Source organism: Triturus cristatus, chromosome 5_1 (genome assembly GCF_964204655.1).
Source record: "Triturus cristatus chromosome 5_1, aTriCri1.1, whole genome shotgun sequence".
In the NCBI taxonomy this organism is placed as follows: Eukaryota; Metazoa; Chordata; class Amphibia; order Caudata; family Salamandridae; genus Triturus; species Triturus cristatus.
Window position 1 is genome coordinate 308,093,771 of NC_140587.1, and position 27,134 is coordinate 308,120,904.

Consider the following 27,134-nt stretch of genomic DNA (forward strand, 5'->3'; position numbering starts at 1 on the left):
TAGGTGCTGAGTGGAACGGACACCATGAGGACTCCGGAGAAGGTCAGGTTATTTATTTATTTACACACATACATTACCTACTGGTGGTTGCCAGTAGGTAGATATAGTTAGGACCTAGTTTCTATAGGAAAAGTGTTTTTATGTTGCCAATAAGTTTGGGGCAGTATGACGAATCTTCACAAAAGTGGAGGTTTGTTGTCCCTTGAAATACACCATCCCTGCATTTCCAGACAATAACAGGAGACTGCAATAATTATTATTCATTAGGCATGTCAGTCTGCACACCTTGTAAGTAGTTAATTTGAGATGCAACCAGTTAGTACGTAGGCTGCATGGCAAATTACACAACTATTTGCAATCCATTGTGTATGCAAATTGTACATACTGGTTTGCGAGTAGGAGTTCATACACTGGTCCCTCAGGACACTATCCTCTGCTTGAAGCTATCAGGATCTCTGACTGTACTAGGGCAATTATGTGGTGATTAGGCATTATGTGTTATTTTATAATTTTATAAAACTCCTTATAAATAAATGAGTTCATAATGATAGATATGTAGATCGATAGACTGATTGAGCAAAAGACTGATGACTGAGCAATAGATAGATACATATGTGGATAAACCTCTCTGAAATATTATCAAATCTTTTAAAGAAGATTTTTCCAAATAATACACAAAATGTGAACCTTTAATGAGTTTCATCGTATTCAGCTTTTTGCCAGATCAAGTGTAAATTTAAAATCCCAGCATCGTTCATTTTTCTTTGAGAGACAGATTGCAACGAATACCTCCAGAACCTTGAAGGCAGAGCAGTACCAGTTGTCCTCTTCAGCCATTAATTGACACTCCAGAACTACCCTAACATTGGTCAAAACCTACATACATGACCCTAAGCCTTTTTTTTTTATCTGAGTATACTTTTTTATTTGGTTGAGTGTAATGCAGTCTAGAAATCCAAAATTATGAGATCGCTCTAAAATTGGATTCTGGATATATATATAATCATTAGCATAGTAGAACATGTAACTTTTGCCAAACCAATACTGCCATGCCCGCTCCTGAGACAAATCATCATTTTCCTAAAAGCTCTTGTCAGCCAGATGAGAGAAAGTCATTTAATTCATTAACCTCTTTTCTAAAATAGCCATAAGCGCACCCCTATTACCAATTTACTTGGACATGAGCCATAGCTAAATAATTCAAAATGATAAGTAACATCAAACTTTGATCCTCTGTATTAACCTCTTCGCTGCGGCGCAAATTCCGCCGCAGTGCTCCCGCAGTGCTGACATTCCGATCGCGGGCGTGGTCATGGCGTCTCCCGGCCGTCGTCCGCACACGCCCATCGTGACTCATGACGGCCGGGAGACGTCATGAGCATGGAAGAGGTTAAGGTCTGGTCTTTACTGGCACACAGCTCTTATAGCGTTGGCCTACTTGAATTACTGAATAATTCCAGAACAATAGACTTTCCATTCTCTGATATACATTGTTTGCATTAGGAGAGTGGCCAGCCAGGGAACTGATCAGTTGTTCTTTTTAGCAGCCCTTGACAGATGGTGAAAATCCTTAAGCCTAATGATTACTACATTTGGCTGGCCTCAAGCCCAGTTGCAAAAGGAGGACTGTTATTCGTGGGGATAGCTAAGCCACCATGTAAAAAAAAACAGCTACAGAAATGACCAAAAGATATCCCGCCCTTCACGGAGAGCTATCATACCTTTGGTGTAAGCCGGAGATCCCTGGAAGCCAAAAAGTCATTAGGCCTGCTTTTGACCGAGACCATCCCCATTGGGACATAGAACATGAGGACCATGTACGAGATAGACAAGACAGCCCAAGTAGCAACAGAGATGAAAAAATACGACTTTGCCTTGCTTGGCATCAGCGAGACCAAATGGACACAATCCAGACAGAAAGAACTGACTACAGGAGGAATGCTGCAGTTTCTGGACACAAGGAAGAGAATGCCCACATACTCACGGAGTAACACTAATGCTAACGCCAGCAGCCAACAGAGCTCTGATTGGATGGGAAAGCCCATAGTCCCAAAATCATCACAGCGACCTTCGGCACAAAGAAAAACAGGATCACATGAATGTTATCCAGTGCTATGCACCTACAAATAACAGCAAAGAAGAGGAGAAAGAAAAGTTTTACAACAGACTCCAGTCCATCCTGGAGAAATACCTTGAGAGAGACATCACCATACTGATGGGGGACCTCAATGCCAAAATTGGAAGCGACAACACTGGGTACGAAAACGTCATTGGTGAAATAAACGAAAATGGTGGAAGGCTTGCAAATCTCTGTCCCCTGAACAGTCTGGTGATAGGTGATAGTGTATTGCCATACAAAACAATATACAAGGCAGGATGGATGTCACCAGGCCATTCAATAGAGAATCAAATCAACCATGTCTGCACTGCAAAAATATTCTGAAGGATCGTAAATGATGTGAGAGTGATGAGAGGAGTGAACTTTGCATCAGACCATCACCTTGTCGTGACCACCCTCCTCAAAGATGCGCATAAACAGAGTGAATCCTCAGTCACCCTCAGTAGCACGTTTCAAGTCCTGCAAGAAATAGAGGATGACAGAGACCCAGTAGAAAGCTACAGGGAGAAGATCAAAGAAACAGTGACATCAACCTGCTAGGAGGTGCTGGGTCCCAAGATACAAGTGAGAAGGGAAAAGAAAGCTGCAGTCAACACCAACCAAGCAAGAGCAGAATAAGCAAAAGCTCAAGGCGAATAGTCCAAAACCGACAAGGAAGCAAAGAGAAGCTTAAGAGCAGACAAGTGAAGATTCATCTATGGCCTTGCCACAGACACCCAGGAAGTAGCAAGCCATGAAAACTTGAAAGAACTCTATGACATAACAAGAAAGCTCTCCTACAGATATAGCAAGTCAGAAAAACCTGTTAAAGACAATGCTAAGAAGACAGTCATGGGTAACGAAGGCCAACAATGAAGATGGGTGGAGCACTGTGAAGAACTGCTGAACCAGCCCTGGCCACAGTTTCCACCGAACATACAGCCAGCTGACAAAGACTTGCCAATTGACTGCAGCAGACCAACCAAGGAAGAAATGTGGCAAGCCATCAAACAACTGAGAAATGGGAAGGCAGCAGAACCTGACAACATTCCTTCAGAGGCACTGAAGGCAGACATTGAAACAGCTTTGACATGTCCTACCCCCTGTTTGGGAGGATCTGGGAAGAGGAAATGGTGCCATCAGACTGGAATGAGGGATATCTGATTAAGAGCCCCAAGAAAGGTGGCTTGAGTAACTGTGCAAACTATAGAGGGATAACTCTTCTATCAACCCCAGGCAAAGTGTTCCACAGAGTCGTCCGGAACAGAATGAAGGAACAAGTTAATGCTCCGTTACGAGACCGGCAAGCTGGCTGTCGAGAAGATAGATCCTGCACAAATCAGATTTCAACACTGCGCATCATTGAGCAGCCAATGGAAATTAACTCCCCCCTCTATGACAACTTCATAAACTATGAGAAAGCATTTGACAGCATGGATAAGGAGACCTTTGAAATCCCCCCACCACTAGAGTGTGCCAGATAAACTTGTAAAAATCATCAGGATCTCTTACGAGAGAATTACCTGCAAGATAGTCCTTGAAGGACAGCTCACTGAAGCCTTCAAAGTGAGGATCGGAGTCTGCCAGGGTTGTTTGCTCTCCCCATTTCTCTTCCTGCCGGCCAGAGACTGGATCATGAAGACATCTACATCAAGGACAAGAAATGGGAACCAGTGGACACCTTGGTTGCAGTACAATGACCTGAACTTTGCAGACAACCTGGCCCTACTCTCCCATACCCATCTGCAGATGCAAGAGAAGACCAACAAAGTGGCAGCCACATCATTAGAACTTGGCCTCAATATCTACAGGGGAAAACCCAAGATCCCGAAGGCTAACACATGGCCAGAACAACTGCAGTCACTCTTGCAGGTGATTCACTGGAAGAGGTTGAGGCCTTCACCCACCTGGGCAGTGCCATAGCCAAGCAGGGCTGCACAGATGCCGATGTCAAGTCAAGAATTGGCAAAGCAAGGGCTGGCTTCATTCAGCTAAAGAAGATCTGGAGCTCCAAGGACCTAACAATGCAAACTAAGATCAGGCTTTTTAACACCAACATAAAATCAGTCTTTGTGTATGGAGCAGAAACTTGGAGGACAACAGTGACCACCACCAACAAAGCTGTGACCTTAATCAACAACTGTCTGAGGAAAATCCTCCAAATCTGCTGGCCAAAGACCATCACCAACAATTACCTATGGCAGTAAACGTTCCAACTCCCTGCTCATGAAAAAATCATGAAAAGACACTGGGAATGGATAGGTCACCTGTCCACAAGTCCACATCAAATACCACCAGACAAGCCTTCACCTGGAACCCAAAAGAGAAGAGGACAAGGGGAAGGCCAAGAAACCTCTGACTGGAGAGTCCTGGTTGATGGTGTATACTCCAGGAGGAGTAGTAGGAAAAAGTAAGTATTACGTTTACTACCTTTGGGCTTCTCTCAATCCAGCAGCAGTTTGAGGTGGGTCTGGACTGAGAGACAGGATTGGCCTTGGAGATAGTCAAATGCATCTACTGTACCCCATCTGCTCCGATTTAAGATGCAAGACGATGATTGAAGTGCTAACTGGGACCTGGATTGATCAGAAGGCTAGGCACTAACCATCAGCTTGTGCTAACCACCACTCTGAAGATGTGTGTTCTTGATCTTGCTGGGCGACAGTCACTTTATTATTTTTTTAAGCAGATATTGTGGGGCATCTACAGGTTGCCATTTTGTTGTCAGTTGGATTGTGTGACACAGTGCAGATCGCTTCTTCAGAGGACTGGCGAGGGCTGAAGGTTACAACAGCAGAGCTGTTGGGGAAGGTGGGTCTGTTTTACTAGTGGAAAAAGACAAAAACATGAAGGAAAACGTGCCCTAATATGACTAGTCAAGCCAAATCAGTGCTTCCATATGAACGTTGTGAACATTTAAACATTTACACTACTAAGGCATGCAAAACTACAGAGACTCAGAATGCCTTGTTTCTGTCCAGATTGGTGTGGCTTCTAGCCTTGTGGAATATTTCCAGGTAGGCACTGTGGAATATGACACCATTTTTTACCTGTTTGTTCTTACATTTGTAACAGCACCTTTGTGTCAAATATTTCCCATTCTTTCTTTGCCTTTTCAGAGTGCAGCAGCTTGTTATTCCTGTCATCGGTGACCTTGGGATATTCCTGATTGTCTGCTCTACATGTTTATCTACACCAGGCCTGCCTTCTACACTAAAACTACCCACTGACCCTCCCTGTAGGTTTCTCAGGACTTGGTGGCAACCTCCCTGCTGTGGTGTCACCCCTTGAGAGGATTCACCATGAATTCCTATTGCAATCAAGTATTCTTCCCATGACCGATATCAGCCTGCATGCAGTGAATCATCATTGGCACCAATTATGGATGCTGAGCATGTGAAAGACAATCAACATCTAAAGGTTTAAAGGAGGCTGGCAGGCAACCCTCACCATAATGTCTTAAACGGTGGTTGTTTCCATGACATCTTGTTCTTTTACTTTAGAGTAATTGGGAGACTTACTAGAAACTAATAATGTCTGAAAACCATACTCTCTATGAATAAATGCACTGAATAGCAGTCTCAACATTACTGGAGAAGATTAGTACAAACTTTTCAGGGCGACCTTGGAGTTGAAGAGGAGGGTGTCTGGCCTTGAGAACAACCCAGTGGAGAGAGACTAGAACCTAAGTGAGGTTATTGCTATAATTTACTGACTTTAAAAATAAGCATCAGGAAATGTCAGACGCAAAACAATGCAAGGTATGTATGTATGTAGATGTCATTTATATAACACAGTCCTAGACAGGCACACAGGACTGCAGTACAAATGTAAAGGCAAGCAATGTAGTCATAGAGAATTTCTGAGGGTGGGGGGGATTCGAATTAGTTTTTAGAAAGTGGGACTTTCTATGACATCTAGATGTTTTATTCTTTGTAGCGGTGTGATTTCACCTGTTTTCTAAATTGAAGAAGGTTTAGGGGGCAGGGATATCATTTCAGATCCTGGGTTTTGAGAGGAAGAAGGTCTGTGTTCAGTTTTTATCCTTTTTGCTTCTCTTTGTCCCCAGTCTGATGGTCACTGGGTTGTGGGTTAACTGAGACACACTGGAGAGGATGATTTTGTCAGCCAGAGAGGTGGGGTGCTGGTCATGATGCTTTGTAGATAATTAACCTGCTCTTGAAAATGAAATGATGTGGGCTGGTAAGGGGAAAGAAATCTTGCAGTCATGGTGCCTAAGTACCAGTCACCTTGGCCATGGAGGGTTGATTGATTTTGTCTTTAAATTGAATAATTTGTATGCCCACGAGAAGCAGAGCCAGGTGATGAAAGCTTGCCTATCAAGCTGTGAACAATTATAATAACAAGATGTGCCAAATCCACATTCTCAGGAAATAGCAAGCAAATAAGCTCCTTGCTGCAGATTCCATATTGTGCCTCTTACAATAACATGAGTCTTATGGGCTGATCGTGTCCCAGAGTTCGAGTCCTTCAGTGAATTGTCTCCCTATTTCATCCTTCTGAAAGTTTATTGGCTGAACTAATGGGGAAACATTGAGTGGAGGTCTCTGGCTGGGTTCAATAATGTCTGAGATTTTGGCAGGTATGCAGAGTCCCTTTGCCTCAGTGCACTTTATAGACTCCTCAAAACACCTTTGCCTTTATCCTGGCATTTAAGGGAAGATGTGCTGTGCACCTGTTTGCAAAGGTTGAGACATAATTTGGCTGCCTGGTTTCCATGCTGATATTTGGAATATCAAATCTCTTCTATTTACTTTAAATCATAAAGTTTCATTTTTCATTACTCCTGGATCTTTTAAACTATTATCATTGAAGGATCCTGATCCATTAAGATTTCTCCATCCATTTGCAAATTGTGACTTGCATCAAGGGTTCGCCCAAGAGAGAGAGAGAGAGAGAGAGAGAGAGAGAGAGAGAGAGAGAGAGAGAGAGATAGAGATGTGTGCTAATACAAGGAGCAAAAATACCTTTTGTTGTTGGCCAAGGGGACCCCATATATTTACAACCTGTATATGAAGCTGAATGTACCAATAACATACTTGATTTGTATTTTTCTAGTTACACTTGGCGATGTTATTACATTCATGTAATAATAAATCAGGAGTATTTATGTTAGGTAAGGGCGTGGGAACTTGGAATGGGCATCTTCTTTCTTCCTCTATATCATTTCAACGAAATCAAAATATCTTGAAAAATGGGCATTGGCAAAGCCAATACGCCTGTCCTTGTAAAACTAACTGTTGAGATGAATAATGTTTTATAATTTATTGCAAGCATAACAAAAATAAAAAGAAGATAGAAAGGAAATATGCTGCCACTTAGGCGTGGTGGCAATATGCTCCCAATAGAATTTTTATTTAAAAATAATTTAACGAATGCGTGTTTTAAAGGTCAAAAGTATCTCATGAAAAGACAAAGCTACACGCTTGAATGTGGAAAAACCGAACATTCTTTCCTGTCTTCGGTGATAGTACTTCAGAGAAAGTCACTTGTCTACCTTTAGCCATAATTTAAAACAACGTTGTTCATAGAGAATACATTCTAAATTCATCACCTTAAGCAAAACCACCTAAAAACATGTAAACAATTTTCCTGTGCTTAACTACAAGAAAGGGCAACAATAGCCTCATAGAATGTTCTTGGAAATGTATTGCATATAAGAGCATGAAAAAGTAGGTGCAGCATTCAAATGATTTGCACAGTCCAAGGGGAGTGTTCGAGATGGAGAGACATGCTCAAGCAGATGAATAGTAGTATCTTTTTTACTGGGATTGCAAGCAGTTTGTGGTTCTACAGATGAATCCAACTTGAGTCTTTGATCCGATGATTGACCATATTCCCAACCACTGAGGCTATGCACACAATTGTCCTTCAAAGTTTGAAACACTGGCTCGACACTTTGTGTTCTGTGTGTTTACTAAACGAGGCCTCTTGGATCCCAAGGTACATGGCTTTGGTTATAGTCCTTTGAAGTGCAATGTACTCATTCATTTTATGTTTGGTGGTTGTTTTGTGACGCCGCATGTGGAATGCTCTCATCCTGCACTGCTATGTTAAAGAGATGCTAACAATTTGTAAGGCTCAGTTCTAGTGCATTCCTGTGGTCTAGCCCTGTAAGAAGATACATGCTTGGACCACTGCGATCACCAGGAAGCCTGAGATCATTGCATAAATAAACATGAAACCTCCAACCTCAACCCACAAGACTCAGATTATCAAAACCATACTAGCCACCACCGAAGGCCAGGGAAATTGAAACATCTAAACAGCATCCTGTGGGGAGAGTATGTTCACCAAAGTATGAAGCATATCAGAGATGTATAAACCTCAGCTGGACGTTTGCTGCATCTTCACACTACATTGATGTTTCATTACAACAATAATGACAAACAAACAGCATCAATACAACTGACAAGCACAAACCCATCGTGACCAATGCTAACACTGCCTGGACACATTTAGAACACCACTTTTTTCAACAACATATATCATTCAATTCTGTAAGTATTATGACACAAATAGTAAATAATGCTTTATCATTCAGTTACTCTCCTTCCGGACTCCATTCCTGCTAGTATGGATGGACTCAAAAATGTACTATAGTATATTGCGCCATCCTGCCACTATAGAACGGTTTGATCTATGCCATGGCGGTCTGCACAGTATTTTTCAAATATATCTTTTGTGGCCAGCAACTTTTTATCATATGTGGGTTTTTCATTTGCAGGATCAGGTATGTATTTCCCCATTAAACGTTTGAGGATCATCATGTAAATAGGAGTTGTTTATCAGAAAACAATTCAGTTTTCAGCACAAAGTCTTGGAACTTACAATCAAAACCTTTCTTAAAGCAAATCTCATAAAAAAATATCTCTCTCCAGAAGTACGGTGTGCTTTGTAACAGCGCACCTCCTGGAGTCCAGCGAGATTGTAGTTCAACACTCCTAGACACCACTTTGAACAGTGGTCACTCTGGGGACTTTGCCCGCGCACAAAAAATCCATCTAGGAGAGACCAATGAATTCATCTGGGAGCCAGTAGTTGCTTGCATGCACATACTTTTATTTCAACCTACTTCCACTTGTAAATCTGTGCTCCAAGGAAGAGCCTGACTACCAACTGGGAAAGACCGTTTCTCTGAGAATCCCACAGTCATATTCGGTTTGTAATATTTTTAATCTCATCTATTCTCTTCACCAATAGCACCCACTGGGCTGATCCAAGGGCGTAACTACTTCATTTTACACTGTCTGAAATCTTTCACTTGACCAGGCTGGGACTTAGCATCTTCTCCCACTTTAAATGTCACATGGCAAATCTCAGAGTCTGACTTGAATACTTTTCTACCACTATATAAATGAATAGGTGGTTAAAAGAAAGCTTTTTTTGATGATTCTATCCTTGTGTCCTATGTCCCGTTCCAGTCATTACATATGAGGCAGATTCCATGACATGACATGACAGGCCAAAAAACAGGCAGTAGGAGTGGATATGGGAGTGGGCTGCCCACCTAGGTAATGGCATATTGCATAGTCCACCCATAATCATGACTGAGACCTCAATGTGCCGGATACTTAAGGAACAGTCATTTCAAGATGGAGATCTTGCAGAATTCCTCCATGGGCCTATACAGTAACACTAGAGCTGATGCATGCCTATTGCTGTATCCCGATTGTGGAAGAACATCAAAGGTTTCATAGAGTCTGCATTTTCGAGGTCCACTATCAGCTTCAGGTGCTGCCATTTGAAATCAATTCGGTCCCAATAGCCTTCATAAAAATTATGGCCCCATTAATCGCCTCCCTTCACCTGAAAAGTCTCCATGTTTTTCTGTACTTGGAAAACTGTCTTCATGTAGCCTAAACAAAGTAAAGCACATTGAAGGGGTGAAAATAATGGAGGATTATCCGAGACGTCAAAGCCTGATTTTGAACTATGGAAAGTGTCAGCTGAATCCAGCACAGGAAATAATTTTTATTGCAGGTAATTTCAGCACAAATGATGGTAAATTCTGTGTCCATGAGTACAGAACAGCAAGACTCAGAGAAACCCTATGTTATCTCCTAAAGCAGAGGGAAACAACCGTAAGACACAGAAGGAGGGTTCAAGTTCACATGGTCTCCTGTGTTTGTTCTTTGTACAAGACTACACCACTGACCGGTAGTAATTCATCTTTCAACGTATTGGAGACCCTCTTCAATGGAATGACAAGAAAATCCCAGTAACAAAACAGATTTAAATTCAATTCTATGGTGGCTGTCTACATCATCATCGTCCAGGGGATTCCCTCTCAGGATCCATCCTCCTTATATGTTGACAACAGATGCCAGTCTGACAGGTTGGGGGGCAACGTCATTGAATGAAACAGTTCAGGAAAATGGTACATGAAACAACAACAGTAATCATCAATCTCGAGGTAGCTGACAGCAAACTGGAAAACTTTAAACTACTTTCAGGAAATTCACAAACATCATCATGTCCTGGCAAAGTGGCGATGGCATATGTTACCATGCAAGATGAATCAAGATCATTGTCTCTGAATCTGAGAGCAATGGAGAAAGGAGCTGGGGTGGAGCTATGCCCCCTCTCTCTTTCAGCCAAGTATATCAGAGGAAAGAACAATGTCCACATGGATTCCTTGAGCAGGAACTTTGTAACATTTCGAGATCTGTGTCTAATCCCCATAGTATTCAAGGAGATAAGCCACAGATCCAAGGAACCTCACATGAACCTGTGTGCCTTTCATGAAAACTTTCTAATTGAGAGGCTCTGTCCACAAATTCCAACTCCTGGAGCAGGGGGAGAGGATGTGTTGTCTATTCAGTGGACTCAGCTGCTCCTTTATGCTATTCTTCTTTTTCCTATGATATCTCAATTGCTATTGAAGATTCAGAGGGAGGGAGCAGAGGTACCAGTAGTAGTATCTGGTACCTTTTTTTCGCCAAGAAAATCTGGAGGATTCTGCTGCTTCCTTGTCCTCTTCTTGAGATGAGGGGCTTTTTTCCTAAATAGCTGCCACTTTAGATTGTAAAGTCATGAGGGTCAGTGTGATATCGTCTGTTGGGGGGAACGACCTTCCCTGTGCCGCACCCCTCCCCTCTTGAACTTATTGTTCCTACCCTCTTTGACATGCTGTAGAATGTTGCCGCACCGAAGGTTCGAAGTCGAGCTCCCTGCGTGGAGACAGCGTGCACCGGCGGTGTGAGCTGTGGCTGAGGTCAATTGCTGTTAAGCTTATTAAAGCTTACTTAAAGATAAACCTCATTTCCTGTGATCTTCTTGCCCTTTTGAACCCACTTCATTTAGATTCTACACTGGCGACGAGGATGGGATACAGGAGCGTTTCTGTGACAGCAGATCTGGGCCTCAACACGCAAGGAACTTTGATCTCTTTAGATAGGGAGGCTGCGTGCCATGAGTAATAACAAAGGAGCCCCTGCTGGTTGTGTGGCTGTCTGAGGCAGCTATACTGTGAATTTTGACTTTAGACTGCAGTGTGGAAGGCAGGCTGAGGGCTGTGGTACCTGGAGCAATACCCTAGTGCAAAGTGGCGTTTTAAGGCTGGTTGCGGGCAGCGGCACTGTTAAACAAATAGTGCCACCCGTTGCTGTGAGACTGGATGTAGTTCTTACCCTTGCACTAACTTTTGATTTGAATTGTCACCGTATTTAAAATCAGCACTACTAGGAAAACACGTATGCCGTGTGGAGTTTCATGCACAGTAACAGGGTTGTCTTTTGTGGTGTTACGCTCTCCTTTTGCCTCTGAGCTACTCTAGTGAACCAACTTTTCACTTCAGCACCTTTTTGGAGTGCGGCTGTAGTTTTTCTCTTCAGCTGGTGGCTCACTGCTAATTGGGTTTTCGGTCACAGCTCCGTGTGGAGTGGAGAGAGCATTCTGAGGAGAAAGGAGCTTTGAAACCGGGCTCTTACTACCGCTGGTCGCAGATAACTGTTCTGCCTGGTTTTTTTTTTTGGATGAAAATAGAGACTACACCTAACAGGAAACTGAGTTTTGTGGACTCGTAAACATTCAATTTCATTTTCACCTTGTGCTCAAATAGCAGTTGTGTGGAGAAAGTATTGGCCGGTCACGCTGACTGGCTCAGCATTTCTTTTGTGTCATCAGTGAGGCGTAATTCACACTATACATCGCATCGTGGGAGTGTTGGTCACACTGACTGGCACAGCTGTGCATCTTTCCGGTTCACCAAGGATTCCCACAAGCTCCGCTGAAGATTTAGCCAGTCCCACTGACTGGCACAGCGAGTTTTGCTGGAAGCTAAAGAGTATTTTTGAACTTATGGTGTTAAACCTGCACATTTAGGAGCACGCATTTTCGTCACTCTTCTATACTCGTTTTCCTGGTGGAATCTACATCCACTTGACATTGTGTTTAGGCAATTTATACCATTTCTGCCAGCCAAGGGGTCGGATGGTGGATAGAACCCATACTCTAATTCATAACTTAACGAAGAATATGCTAACACTTTTACAGTACAGCAATTGAACAACGACGTCATCTAGTGGAAATTCATTCTTTTTATGTTGTTTCATTGCTGCAGTCCTTTCATGTTCAAAGTATTTGATTTTCGTTGTCCATTTTGGTTGGGCGTGTGGATCTGTCTCTGTGGGGTGGTGTTGAGAACTAAGGGACATTGAAGGAAGGGAGCTTATAATTTAATATTTAAACATTTATCCACAAATACAAAACATGCAGAATGTTACACCTCCACCATTCTTCTTGGTTACACCAGGGGAGCCTACTCTGAAGTGGTTCAAGTGGAAAAAGGTTTTCCAAAACTATGCTGTGGTACATGGTCCAAATCTAGGTCTGGAAAGGAAAGTAGCATTGTTTTTTCACTACCTAGGGGCTGAAGGACAAGACATTCTAGAACATCTCCCTGACTTGAATGCTAATGATGCCAGAGGTTTATACGATTATGAAATAAGTTCAAAAAAGCGAGACATTCATTTCTTGCCAAAAATCAGCACCAACATGGACGTTACCATTCTGGGAAAAGAGGCCAGAAAGAGTGCGAAACAGTAGAAGCATTTGTGTCTGAGTTAAGAAAACTGGCCGCGAGTTGCAAATTCGGGGGGGCATGTGAAAGAATAAGAGATCAGTTTCTATTAACGTGTAAGATAGAAAGAGTATGCGAGGAGCCTTGGCTGAAAGATGACCCACCTCTGGGGGATGTATTTAATGTTGCTAAACAAGTTGAGCACATGATGAAGTGTGTCAGTGAAATTAAACAAGATTGCGAAGGGAAGACAAAGGTTAATGAAATAACGAGTGATAGTGAAAGTGTACTAGTGGTGAAAGGTGCCAAAAGAGATCAGAAGGAAAACAATGGTGGCTGGAATTCAAAAGGTAATTGCTACAGGTGTGGTAAAGTAGGCCATTGGGCAAATAGTAAGGAGTGCCCGCGCTCAAGGCAACCTGCAACAAATGTGGAAGGAGAGGAGATTTTAGAATCTTTTGCAGGAGTAATGCTAACTACAAAAGAAGCAATAGAGATGACACAACACAAGTCTGTGATGAAATTGTGTTGCAAGTTGAGTGTGGGGTTGCGAGCAACCCGAAACACTTCATAGCTATTGAAGAGACAGAGATTGAAGCCATGTTTACTCTTGCTCCAAATTGACCATTATTTCCACTGAAGAATTTGAGAAGGTGTCAAGAGGCAAATTGAAACGCCAAATAATGGATGTCAGGCCAGGGGGCTATGGTGGTCAACTCATACGGTTGAGAGGTTTCATTTGGGGCATGGTTGGCTATAATAATAGAGTGGCTGTGACCAAGGTCTACGTGTCAAGCAAGGGTGACAACATTCTGGTGTGACAAGCGCAGTAGGATCTGGATATCTATTTCAATCCTAATAAAAACCCGCACATTTTGGTACAAGAGGTGGGCAAAACATGTGTGGGAATTGAAGATGAGTTTGAAGAGGTGTTCTTAGAATGGTTGGGCTGTCTTACGAACTATGCGCACAAAATCAGAGTTAAGGAGAATGCAAAACCAGTGTCGGCCAAGGTCAGAAGTCTGCCCATTTCCATGCAGGAACCTATAAGAGAAGAATTGGAGAAACTGTGTTGTTTAGGAGTGATCGAGCCAGTGGAGGCCACGGAGTGGTTGGCACCCATAGTAGCAGCTAAGAAAGGAGATTGGGCGGTGCGCTTATGCATAGATTTTACGGCGCTAAACAGAGAGGTGATTGTAGACAAGTTTCCCCTTCCCAACATCTCCCAAATGATGAGCAGACTAGCTGGTGCCAAGGTCTTTTCCACTCTGGACATATCATCAGCCTATTATCAAGTCAGGCTGCACCCAGAGTCACAAGACCTCATGGCGTTTGTCACACCTATGGGGGCCTACAAGTTCAAACGTATGCCGTTTGGACTTGTGTCAGCCGCAGCTGTCTTTCAAAGGATCATGAGCAACCTTCTAAAAGGGATTCCGGAAGTTCTATGCTACCAGGATGATGTGCTGATATTTGGAGAAGACAACACACAGCATGAATGTAGGCTCAGACAAGTCCTAGGGAGATTCCTTGAGCAAAGCCCTACCGTGAAGAGGGAGAAATGTAGGATTGGGTGTTCTGAGATAGAATTCCTGGGACATAAGGTAACGGTGGAAGGGATACTTCCCAAGGCCGATTTGCAAAACATCTTCCTTAATCTAACACCTCCCAGAAGCAAAGAGGAGATCAAATCCTTTATGGGTATGATTGAATTTTACAGTAAGTTTTTCAGAATTTTGCCAGACGTACCTTTCAGATTCTTAATCTTCTCAGGAAAGGAGTAATGTTCATCTGGAGTGAGGTGTGCCAAAGGGAGTTCGATGACACTAAGAAAGCTCTAGCTGAGGCACCCAATCTCAAAGCTTGTGTTCCCGGTAGGAGGACGATCCTCACTACTGACGCTAGCTCTAAAGGGTTGGGTGCGGTCCTGACCCAAGAAGGTGAAATGGGGAAAGAGACCATAGAGTTCGCCTCTCGTTCTCTATGCCATGCAGAGTACAACTACTCGGTGATTGAGAAAAAGGTTCTTGCTGTATATTGGGCCACTACCAAATTCAGAGATTTTGTGTGGGGGACTAAGTTTGACGTAAGGACAGACCATAAACCCCTTGTCGAAGTCTTTACCAAGAAAGGGTTGGATGCCATCTCGAGCAGGATCAGGAGGTGGGTAGTGAGCCTACAAGAATATACCTTTGGGGTCGAATATGTACCAGGGGTGAGAAATTTAGCCGCTGACTGTCTCTCGCGGCTTGTAGAGACAACTCCTGCAGGGATCAAGGAGGAAAACAGGCAAGGTGAGGAGGAGTTTGAGAGGAGGAGTGAAAATATGTGCGTCATCACTCAAGGGGTGGTGAATGAAGAGCGATGGAAGGAGGATTTGAGTGCTGATGTGCTTCTTCAAAGAGTATGTGAGAAGACCAAGGGTGGCTGGTCTGATCTAGACAAGAGGGAAGAGTCTCTCAGGCCATACTGGATGGTCAGGGATGAGATTTCTGTCATGGACAATTGTCTTTTCCGGGGTACAAAGTTAGTTCCTCCAAGAAACTTGAGAGAGGTTCTGGTTAATTTGGCTCATGAGGGCCACCTGGGCATTACCAAAACTAAGCAGAGATTATGCCTGGACTATTGGTGGCCAAATATGGATTTGGAGATAGAGAGGAAAATAAGAGACTGTGTACCATGCTCTGCCAGTGATAAGATACTCAAACAACACACTCCTCCCATGCACAGCACGTCACTGGCGGAAGGTCCGTGGGCTGATGTAGCTTTAGACATAGTAGGACCGCTAACAGGAGAAACCTGCACTTTATACATACTAGTACTCATGGATCTATACGCCATGTGGCCTGAGGTTAAGGTTGTGTCAGAAATCACAACTAAGTCAGTCATCGAGTTTCTACTGGAGTTGTTCCATCGTGAGGGCTTACCCAGCAGCATTCTGACAGATAATGGAGTAAAGCTCTGCTATAAAGAAATGAGGGAATTCCTAGAGTGCAATGGTATCAAACACAAGTTGTGTGCTCTCTACCATCCTGAGAGCAACGGGATGGTTGAAAGATTTAACAAAACCATCAAAGAAAGCATCTAGTTAGCTAAGGCCAGTGGGTTGAGCTGGAAAGACGAGGTTGCCAAAGGTCTAGAGGCCTACAGGTTAACTCCCCATCAAACCACCGGAATTACACCATTTGAGCTATTGAGAGCTAGAAAACCCAACTCCAGGTTGGTACCAGGGTGGATTAAATGGTACAAGGGGTGGACCACTCTAACCAAAGAGACACCATGAAGGGATAGGGAGAGAGAGGCCATGGCAGATAGAAAGAGGAGGTTTGACAACACCCATGCAGTGAAAGAGATTCAATACAAAGTGGGTGACCTAGTTAAGATCAGAGCTCCGACAGGGTGACCGAGCTGGTCCGAGTTCACGGAACCCACAAGAGTTGTTAAACTGTTCAGAAATGCTGTCAAGACTCAGGATGGGCGAATCTGGAATCTGGGCACAGTGGTAAGATGCCCAGTTCCTACAGCACATGGGGACACGCTAAAAGGTGTGGAGTCAGGCAAACCAGGTTCTGCCATGGCTTGGGAGTCAACAGCTGCTGGGAATGCCAACACTCACCGAAGGTTGAGTGGTAGGGTTTCCTGCCGTCTCAAATATTTGGAACAGTATGTTGATAAGTAATCCTGAGTTTACCCATTCGGTGGCTTGCTAATCCTCTTCGGTTTTAATTGTAGAGGAGAGGGATGTGTGGTATCGTCTGTTGGGGGGAACGACCTTCCCTGTGCTGCACCCCTCCCCTTTTGGTCTTATTGTTCCTACTATCTTTGACATGCTGTAGAATGTTGCCGCACCAAAGATTCGAAGTTGAGCTCCCTGCGTGGAGATGGCGGGCACCGGCGGTGTGAGCTGTGGCTGAGGTCAATTGCTGTTAAGCTTAATAAAGCTTACTTGAAGATAAACATTGTTTCCTGTGATCTTCTTGCCCTTTTGATCCCACTTCGTTTAGATTCTACAGTCAGGCTTACGTAAAGCAGTAACGGTTCAGCAATCTAGACGTCCTTCTATTCATAAGGATTATTCTGGTTCCACCTAGAGAGCTCAATGGGCATTTTGATGGGTAGCTATACAAAGTTTTTGTGACCCTGCTAGGAGGTATTCCGGACAATGCAAAGTTAAGGTTTAAACTCCTTAGATGTTTTTGTAATTCTAGACATGTTCTCCATCTTTCTTCCCACTTGATGGTTTACCTTTGGTTCTTAAAGCTCCACAAGGGTTTCCATTTAACCATTTTCATCACTAAAGTTGAAGCTGTCTTTCTTGTAGTAATTACTTAATCTAGATGAATTAGATAATTAGGAACCTTACTATTCAAACCCTCAGAGCTGAGAATTATGGAGCGTGTTTAAAAATTACACTGGATTTCTGTCCAAGGTTCTTTTCCTTCCTCATAGAGAACAGGAAATCTTTCTTCCCTCTTTCTTTCCTAATCCTACTTCTCAGGATGAAAATGTTTTACACAGGTCAGGGGGCTCCAACAGGTCGATCGCGAACTACCAGTAGCTCGCAGACTGTCAGGCTAGTTTGGAATATGCAGTTCTGAGCCCCAGAAAGAGGACTGTGCAGGGCTCCTGCTCAATTAGAATCCCTAAATAAACAATAAAGAAATGTGTCACATCAGACTAGGCTGTATAGAAACCTTTTGTCCTGGAAAAAAAACACGAGAAGTGTATTTTCTTTAAGTACCTGGCAGTAATGTATTTGAAGAAGAGCTGCATTTTCATTCTTTTTCATTCTTTTGCTCTTTCTCCTTGTTTTTTGTTGTATTGTTTGTCTCTTTTGTTCTTTTTCCTCTTCTTATCCTTTCTCTTTCTTCTCCCTCCTCCTTTTTTGTCTTCTCTCTCTCTTAGTCTTTTTTGCTTTCTTTCTTTTACTATTTTTTTTTCTTTTTCTGTTTCCTTTCCTTTCATTATTTCTATTCTTAATGCTCTCATTTTGTTTCTTTCTCTCACTCTTATATTTGTGTTTTTTTGTCTTTTTGTAACTTTCTATTTTCCTCTTCTCTACTTGTCTCCATCTCATGTTTGTTCCTTCTTTTTTTATTTTTATTTCTTGGAAATTCTTTCTTCCTCCTTCTCTTCTTTGTTCCTTCCTTCCTTTTTTTCTTTCCCTTGTATTTTTTCTATTTGTTTCTTCATTCCCTTTAGATAATTTCTTCATTCTTTTCTAATTCCTTTTTCTCTTCCGTCTTCTCATTTTTCTTCTCCTTTCTTGATTTCTTCTTCACCTTACATAGATTTCCTTTGCTTCCTTCCCCCTTCTACTTCACCCCCTCTGTTCCTTCCTCTCCTCTGTTACATCCTCCATCCTTTCTCTCCTTTTGTTTTTTTCTTCTCCCCTTTCTTTCTTCTTTCTTTTTTCTTGCCTTCTTCCTTCTTTTTTTATTTCTACTTTCTCTACCTTTTTCTTTCTTGCTTTATTTTTCTTTCTTCCTCTCCTTTCTGTAGAGCTTTAAAGATAATTAACTTCCTAAAGCAATCTCTTCATTGATTAATTTGCATTTCAGGTTTGTCTCAGAGGTATACTTACCAGTACTGGGGAGGCTGCAGTGATATAGTTATTTGTAGAGCAAAGTGAAGCCTAATCTGGATCATTAAGGCAGGGACGGTTTCTGGAGCTCAACCGATGGATTTTTAGGCAATTATCCAGATTATGAACGTCTTTGAGGGCTGAGCTCTCATAGTGAGAGTAGTATCATTCCATGTATTGCATGACCAGGAGGTCAGACACCTGAACGAGACATTTGCACAGGTTTTATAAAAAAGAGTAAAGAGGCATAACTTGTCCTTGAGTACCACATGAATACATATGTCCTGATACAGCTCCCTAATACTGTGTATTGACTACAGCCAAATTGGGTTCTCCAGGGTCAGTGTTTAAGTAGCTTGCCTTTTTATGCTGTTACCTTATCCATATATAAGGCAGTAGCTCAAGATCATTTTCATAGATCAGAAGTAGCTCTCACCACTCAAAAGTTTAGAGACCCTTGCTCTAGATGCTAAGAGGGCAGTATTGGTTTCTCTAGATCGTGCGAAGGATTTTGGGAAGTAACACCAGTTGTTTATTACTTTTAGCCGAGTAAATTACGGTAATGTGACTTTTACAATTTCTATAAGCAGATGGATAAAGATACTATAGCATATGCATATGAGATAGCCAACGCGGAGCTACTTAGTAATATTTTATGTAGGGCAACCAGCGGTATGGCAGCCTCATGGCCTACTAAAAGGGAATCTCGTTAGCAAATATTTGTTGTGCAGGCACTTGGGCGACTCCTCACATTTTTGTGAACCATTATAAAATTAAGAGCGTGGGGAATTCAAATGAGGATTTTAGCCACAAGGTTTTGTAATCAGTGATATTTTAATCATGCTATCTTCATCAAAATTGAAAGGTATTAGTACACTTTGATAAATATAATACTTTGAGTATTAGTTTGCCAAGATCATTCTTCCAAATATTATTCAGTTAAAATCTATTGTTATTCTTTCAGCTCCAATACACATTTCCATGTCTGTGTATGCCATAAATGACAATAGTCATTTGTAATTGGATCTTCATGAACCTCTGTGGAACTTACGTCCTTGTGAAGGATGGGCTAATATTAGCCTGCCATTATTCAAGTTGTGATTCCTCTTTTTACGTGGGCCAGGATAACCATACTTGATTCAAGTCCAGCATTGGGTGTTTGCCCTAGGTTGTGTCTTGGTTCCACTTTAAAGTAGATTTGAAGGAAGAAAAACACCACAGAGTTATTGCTGCCATTATGGAATTCAGACCCTGTAATTGATATATTGGTGCCTCAAACCAACCATCTCACATATTATCGATGTCCTTTAACAGTAATGTGTCTGTAGAATATATTAAGGAGAGTTTGCTACTGGTGCACTTTAGTCTTGGAAATGAAACCAACAGAAATATACCTTTCCCTAACACAGTGCCTATCACTGTCCTACTCATTTTGTAATAGTTTTGAGCCTTAAAAATATTTCTGAATCTTGAAGCAAGTAAGAAAGAAAAAGCAGAAATGTGTCATTGACTCTCTTTATTCTTTGCCTTGTAGCGGCCTTGCATTCCTCAGTACAACTCATAGAGTGATTTTCTAATTCAGACCGCAAATGAATATCGAAAGAACCGAACATCCTGAACTGACTAATAATCTGTACTAGTGTCCCAAGTTGGCTCAATGTAAATTTGTTGGTTGATAGGGTTGTAGAATAACGACCCAATGCACCTTCTGTAAAATTCAATAAAATCTGTTCCCAAAAAACAAAAAAATAGAGTGATTTTCTAATTAAGCCCATGGTTTGGAGCGGAATGATATAAGCATGCTTTTAATAGGTCACTGGGGTGCTTCTTCAAGGCTGCACTCCAATCAGGTTGTGGTGAGAGCTTAGTAATGACATATGTCATATGTATGTCTCTGTCTCTGTCTCTGTCTATTGCACCCGGCTTCTGGGAGGATTCCTTACAGCCTGTCTGAGGGATTATAAAACAGAAATATCTACTGACCTCAATTCTGTGCTCTCAAAATAATTTACAAAAATATCCTGTTGAGGTTAGGCTTTTTTTCTATTAACTACAGTTGGGGTAATATATTTGTAAATTATATCTAGGGCACAATCTTTATGTCAGGTGGTCTAGTAAAACTTTGTGTGAGTTAAAAAGTACAAGTCACTGAGGTCTACAAAAAGGAAAGCATCTTGTTTTTTCTGCTCAGAAGAGGCCAATCAGCTCCCTACAATGACGAAAGGACAATCTGTTCTGTACGTGTAACCCCGGCTTCCTAAAATAAATAGCAAGAAGTCTAACGCTTTGTCTTTTGAAGGGATCCAGTAACTTTGGTTCAAATGCCCAGACCCTTCGACTTTATTCTTCACTAATGCAAATAGAACAGATGGTGGACGGAATGCTGGTCAAATCAAACATTCAGCGCAAATCACTTATCTGGGTTAAATCCATGATATGTTTGCAAGCCATGTTATTCCAGTTTAGAACCAGTCATATGCAAATCAGTCTTGACCCTGCACCCCATTGGAACAATCCAGCCCGAACTGTCATGCCAGGTACTCCCTGGACCAGAAACAAGCATCCTGGGACCAGTTTTGGGGAATCACTCCTTATCAGCCAGACTAGCTTGAATCTGGTGGCGTAGTGCGCACGGGACCAATGTCTGGACATACCTCTCCCACTTAGTCCAACAAATGAAAAAAGAGCAGATGATGGAATGAATGCTGAACAAATTAAACATCCATCATTTTTTGCACGCTATTCGATTCCAGTTTAGACCCAGCCACGTGCAAATCAGTTTTTACCCTGCTCCCCATGGGAACAATCCAGCCAGAACTGCCATGCCAGGTGCTCCCTGGACCAGAAACAAACATCCTGGGACCGATTTCGATGTATCACCCCTCATCAGCCAGGCTAGCTTGAATCTGGTGGTGTAGCGAGCAGGGGACCCACGTTTGGGCATACCCTTCCCACTTAGGGTGACAAATACAAAAAGAACAGATGATGTACAGAACACTGAACAAATTAAATCAGAAACAAGCATCCTGGACCAGTTTTGGGGAATCACTCCGCATCAGCCAGGCTAGCTTGAATCTGGTGGCATAGTGAGCACGGGACCAACGTCTGCACATACCTTTCCCGCATAGTCCAACAAATGCAAAAAGAACAGATGATGGAATGAATGCTGAACAAATTAAACATTGACCCAGTACCTGATCTGGGTTAAATCCATCATTTTTTGCATGCCATGCCATTCAAGTTTAGACCCAGCCATTTACAAATCAGCCTTGACCCTGCCCCCCATGAGAACAGTCCATTCCAAACTGTGAGGCCAGGTCCTCCCTGGACCAGAAACAATCATCCTGGGACCGGTTATGGGGTATCACCCCACATCGGCCAGGCTAGCTTGAATCTGGTGGTGTAGCGCGCACGGGACCCACGTCTAGGCATACCATTCCCACGTGGGGCAAAAAATACAAAAAGAACAGATAATGGACGGAATGCTGAACAAATCAATCATTCACCCCCAGTCACAAATCTGGGTTCAATCCATCGTTTTTTTGCATGCTACACCATTACAGTTTAGACCCAGCTATATGCAAGTTAGTCTTGACCCTGCTCCCCATGGGAACAGTCCAAGCCTGAAATGCCAGGCCGGGTCCTCCCTGGACCAGAACCAAGCATCCTGGGACTGATTTCGAGGTATCACCCCTCATCAGCCAAGCTAGCTTGAGTCAGGTGGTTCTATAGTGTGCAAAAGAATGATGGATTTAACCCGGATCTCATGACCTGAGGTAAATGTTTGATTTATTCACCATTCTGTCCACCATTTGCTGCTGCAGTATGTTTTTTACTAAGGCCATATCCAGGAATGAGTGCTGATAATTAACCTACATTTTGGTGCCTAGATTTAAAAGTTATGGGTCTATTGCTGTCAATAAATTTGGGTGTTGAGGAAAATACTACTATATCAAAAAAAGAGGGGGGGACCAGGAGCTAAATGATGGTCCAGTGCCTATGCTCCAAAAATTTAAATCTTGTAATCACAAAAGGGGCACTGTTCCAAGGGGAATCAGGTCAAGAAGCGACCGTCATCCGCAAATAGAGGTGAGAGAAAAGAGGAAGAGGATTGGGTCAGGGTTTAGGTACTGCGGGTGACAGGGGAGACACGTTATTGTCTCTTGTTGCCCTCACACACCCCGAAGGATGTCATGCTTCATCATCGGGCGTTTGCTCCTCGTCGGGCCGGCGGTGCAATGCCCTACGGGTCCCCCGAAGGGTCTCTTTGGCGGAGATCTTTTAGAGAACTGCCGATGGATGCATGCGGGTATGTGGAAGGGAAGTACCAAAGTGAGCAGTGCAAAGAGTGTGTGCTATGTGAATTTAAAAATGCCTAAGGATACCAAACAAGTTATCATTTAATAAAGAGATATCCTTGGTATAGTAAAAAACCGTAGGTTAGTAGTTATCTGTCGGGACGTTATGTGTCTAGATAACTTAGATGATGGTCGACATGTTTCACGCCTTGGGTGGTCACAGTGATCCTTGGCGTTTCATCAGGACCAGTGGTGGTGGTGAGATGTGAATAGTGCACAGACTAAGAAATGCGGGTAGGGTGATATTAGCCCTCTCGCTATTAGAGGGAAGGGGGGAAAAATACGGTTTAGATTACCTCCATAGGTAGTGTATGTAAAAACCAGTATGTTATGCCCCCTTTGGAACTGACCTAAAAGAGGAGTGAGTGTTTCTCCATGAGTCTACGGCGTAGGATGCCCACACCATCTAGGGGGGTTACTCAGGTGACGGCACTGGAAACCTGCCCAGTCCAGACGCCAGCTGGCGTCTGGACTGGGCAGGTTTCCAGTGCCGTCACCTGAGTAACCCCCCTAGATGGTGTGGGCATCCTACGCCGTAGACTCATGGAGAAACACTCACTCCTCTTTTAGGTCAGTTCCAAAGGGGGCATAACATACTGGTTTTTACATACACTACCTATGGAGGTAATCTAAACCGTATTTTTCCCCCCTTCCCTCTAATAGCGAGAGGGCTAATATCACCCTACCCGCATTTCTTAGTCTGTGCACTATTCACATCTCACCACCACCACTGGTCCTGATGAAACGCCAAGGATCACTGTGACCACCCAAGGCGTGAAACATGTCGACCATCATCTAAGTTATCTAGACACATAACGTCCCGACAGATAACTACTAACCTACGGTTTTTTACTATACCAAGGATATCTCTTTATTAAATGATAACTTGTTTGGTATCCTTAGGCATTTTTAAATTCACATAGCACACACTCTTTGCACTGCTCACTTTGGTACTTCCCTTCCACATACCCGCATGCATCCATCGGCAGTTCTCTAAAAGATCTCCGCCAAAGAGACCCTTCGGGGGACCCGTAGGGCATTGCACCGCCGGCCCGACGAGGAGCAAACGCCCGATGATGAAGCATGACATCCTTCGGGGTGTGTGAGGGCAACAAGAGACAATAACGTGTCTCCCCTGTCACCCGCAGTACCTAAACCCTGACCCAATCCTCTTCCTCTTTTCTCTCACCTCTATTTGCGGATGACGGTCGCTTCTTGACCTGATTCCCCTTGGAACAGTGCCCCTTTTGTGATTACGAGGAAAATACTACCACACAAATCATTGTTCCTACAGCATGTGATGGTGTGGTTCATGGTGCCTGTATCGTGTCACACAATAGCGTATATGTAGGCCTACCCGCATCATAAATTTTCAAACTGCAAAGAATTGAAAACAAGGCAGTCAAGGAAATTTGTAAACTGCAAAAGCAAAACTAATTTTCCTTAGCACAAAACTTTCTTCACTGGATTTCAGGATCTTTTTGTGGGACCACAGTATGGCGCATAAAGCCTACAATAAAACACGATCAGTTTTAATAGCCTACCCCCTGGTTCAAGCTGAAATGCAGAGGCGTTGGGGTCCTAAACTCTGAAATGACTTCCCAAAGTCAATCTGCTCGCTTCAAGACAAACACTTCTACAGAGCCCTAAATCCTTATTACTCTGCTAAGTCCCCGACTTGCATTGTCTCAAGCTGCCCTAAGAGGTTGTTTCGATCCTAACACCACAATATACTTGGGTGGGTCCACAGCCACATTTATTAATTGCAAACCATTGTGTAATGTGTTGACAAAACACAAAGATTGATGCACCCTATGTTAGGTGCAAGAACACCACATGGTTTTTATCAGTCTTCATCTTCACCAATAGGTTGGTGAGTGATAATCAGGGGCTTGTTTATAAGTTCCTTGCTCTGCCCGTACATCACCTTTTCCCATATAAAAAGCACCGGTCGCTCAAGAGGCTTGTAAATAAGCCCCTCAATGTATAATTAACTATGGAAGCAGTCATCATTTTAAGACTTTCAGCTCTACTCCACCAATATAGTTTCTTGGGTAACTGTTTCATTATTAAGAATGCAAATCAAAGTAATTTTGGTTTGCTGAAACTAAAATAGGAAATACATCATTGGTCACTTTCGCAATTCACAATGTGCTAATGTCATAAAACATTTTAGGAAAGAGATTTGCCAGGATAATGAGGTGGAATGGGAGTGTAAACCTCTGATATGTCGATTGAGATAATGAAAATTACACTGTACGGACACTGCTAAAATGAAAGTATTTTTGAGAGTCATACAATAGAATTAAAATGCCAACAAACGTTTGTCTAAGCAAGAACCATCTCACCACCGTGTCACGGCCTATTTCTGCATTCATGCTCACCACAGAGGCTAACATTGATTTTTTTTGCTCCGTAAAGAACAGGGTCTTAGATAGGAGTTTCAAACTCATTGTGCTGTGATGAACATGATGGGACTGACAAAGGAGTTACATTTGAATGGACAGTTTTAAAAGATTATTTGCATGGAGACCAGGAAATTGTTACAAAGGATTGTGTTTAGCATCCATGGCAAATAAAATATTTTAGGGCACACTGGGAGTACTATTGATCAAAACTAGATAGGCGTTAAAAGGCAACTTAGAGAGTTTGGCATCTTTCCTCCACACTATTCTTAGCTCGTTATGAGACACAATGTCTATTCTAAAGCACATTGGGTATTCTTGGGGCAGACATATTCTCGGATGTTGATTCACCAAAATACTGGGGGGTATTGTACATCATATCACACTCATCCGACTACTCATGATATCAGAGGGTTGGCGCCCTTGTCCTACTCTTAGCTAATTCACTGTTTCCGATTTTCTGCTGAGAGGTTAGAGGAAAGGCAAAGAGAGGAGTGTACAGAGGTGGACAGTTAATGAACGAAGCTGGACTAAGCCACAAGAAACAAAAGAACAGCACAGCAGTTTGTGAAGGAACTGAGCAACAGTATTCTAAACCAACTACAAACAGTGGGGAATTAATATTGTTAGACTAAGATACAAAGAGTTGGAGTAATCCAGCAGAGCTACAGCAACAGCTTTAACAAATGTCTTGCGGCAGTGAGCAGAAAGAAGGTGTATACTTTTCCTGAGTTAAAAGAAGCAGCTGGAGCACACCTTGCAAATTTGAAAAGATATGGATAGATAACTGAAGGTTAAAATAGACTCCCATATTCTTCGATAATGGAGTGGGGGCAATAGAGGCGCCTTGCTCGGCATGCCACCAGTAGAAGCTCCCTACAGAGATGTTTTAAGGCATGGGCAAAGTGGGCAATTGCCCAGGACCTCCACCTTCCGAGGGGCCCTTCGGAAAGTGAGCTTGTTTCTTACTTATGTCTATTTCCCAATCTCAACCATTAACATATTATTCATTATTGATTGACATCATGAAACTTGAATTGGGAGAAAAACTAATAAAATACAAAGTTGTTCCGAACAAGGGCCCCTCAAAATATTTCTTGTCCTGGATCCCTAAAATCCTTAAGATGACACTGGCTCTAAATATCAGAAGGACTCCGGAAGATCATTAACTCAGTCTTATCTTAATCTAGTTTTAGGTGATGATTGATGCTCATCCAGTGAGTAACCTCATAATGCAAGGCAGAAAATGGATTGGGTGGGTTGGGAGGACATGATCTGTGCTCAGAATAATTTTTGTCTCATCTGCAAAGGCCATTGCAGAAGATCCAAATGAAGTAATCTGTCTGGTCAATGGTGCCACTTATGCACTGAACAAAGAGGGCCTCAGACAGGAGCTCTGAGGCACCATGTAGGCAAGAGGATGAAAGCTGGATTGATACGGTCACAAATGGGAAGCCTGGGATCAGTCCTGCAAAAAGCATTTAAGTCAATAAATACCTTTGGCCTGGATGTCACAGTGTGTTAAATTATCAAGGTAAAGAGAGTCATTCATAGTTTCAAGAGCCGCCAACAGATCTAGGAGCACCACGTTGCTGATCTGCTGTTATCCTGAATTTACCGGAAACCAACATCAGAGCGGACTTGG

General features: G+C 42.7%; 1 long non-coding RNA gene across 1 annotated transcript in view; it reads left to right on the forward strand.

Annotated features, from left to right (window-relative positions):
* The window catches only part of LOC146830843 (uncharacterized), an 84,501-nt gene extending 79,180 nt beyond the window's left edge, over nucleotides 1-5,321 (forward strand). The window contains exon 3 of the long non-coding RNA XR_014961200.1: nucleotides 5,218-5,321. This is a non-coding gene — a long non-coding RNA (uncharacterized LOC146830843). The remainder of the gene's footprint in view (nucleotides 1-5,217) is intronic.
* The last annotated feature ends 21,813 nt before the right edge of the window (nucleotides 5,322-27,134 follow it).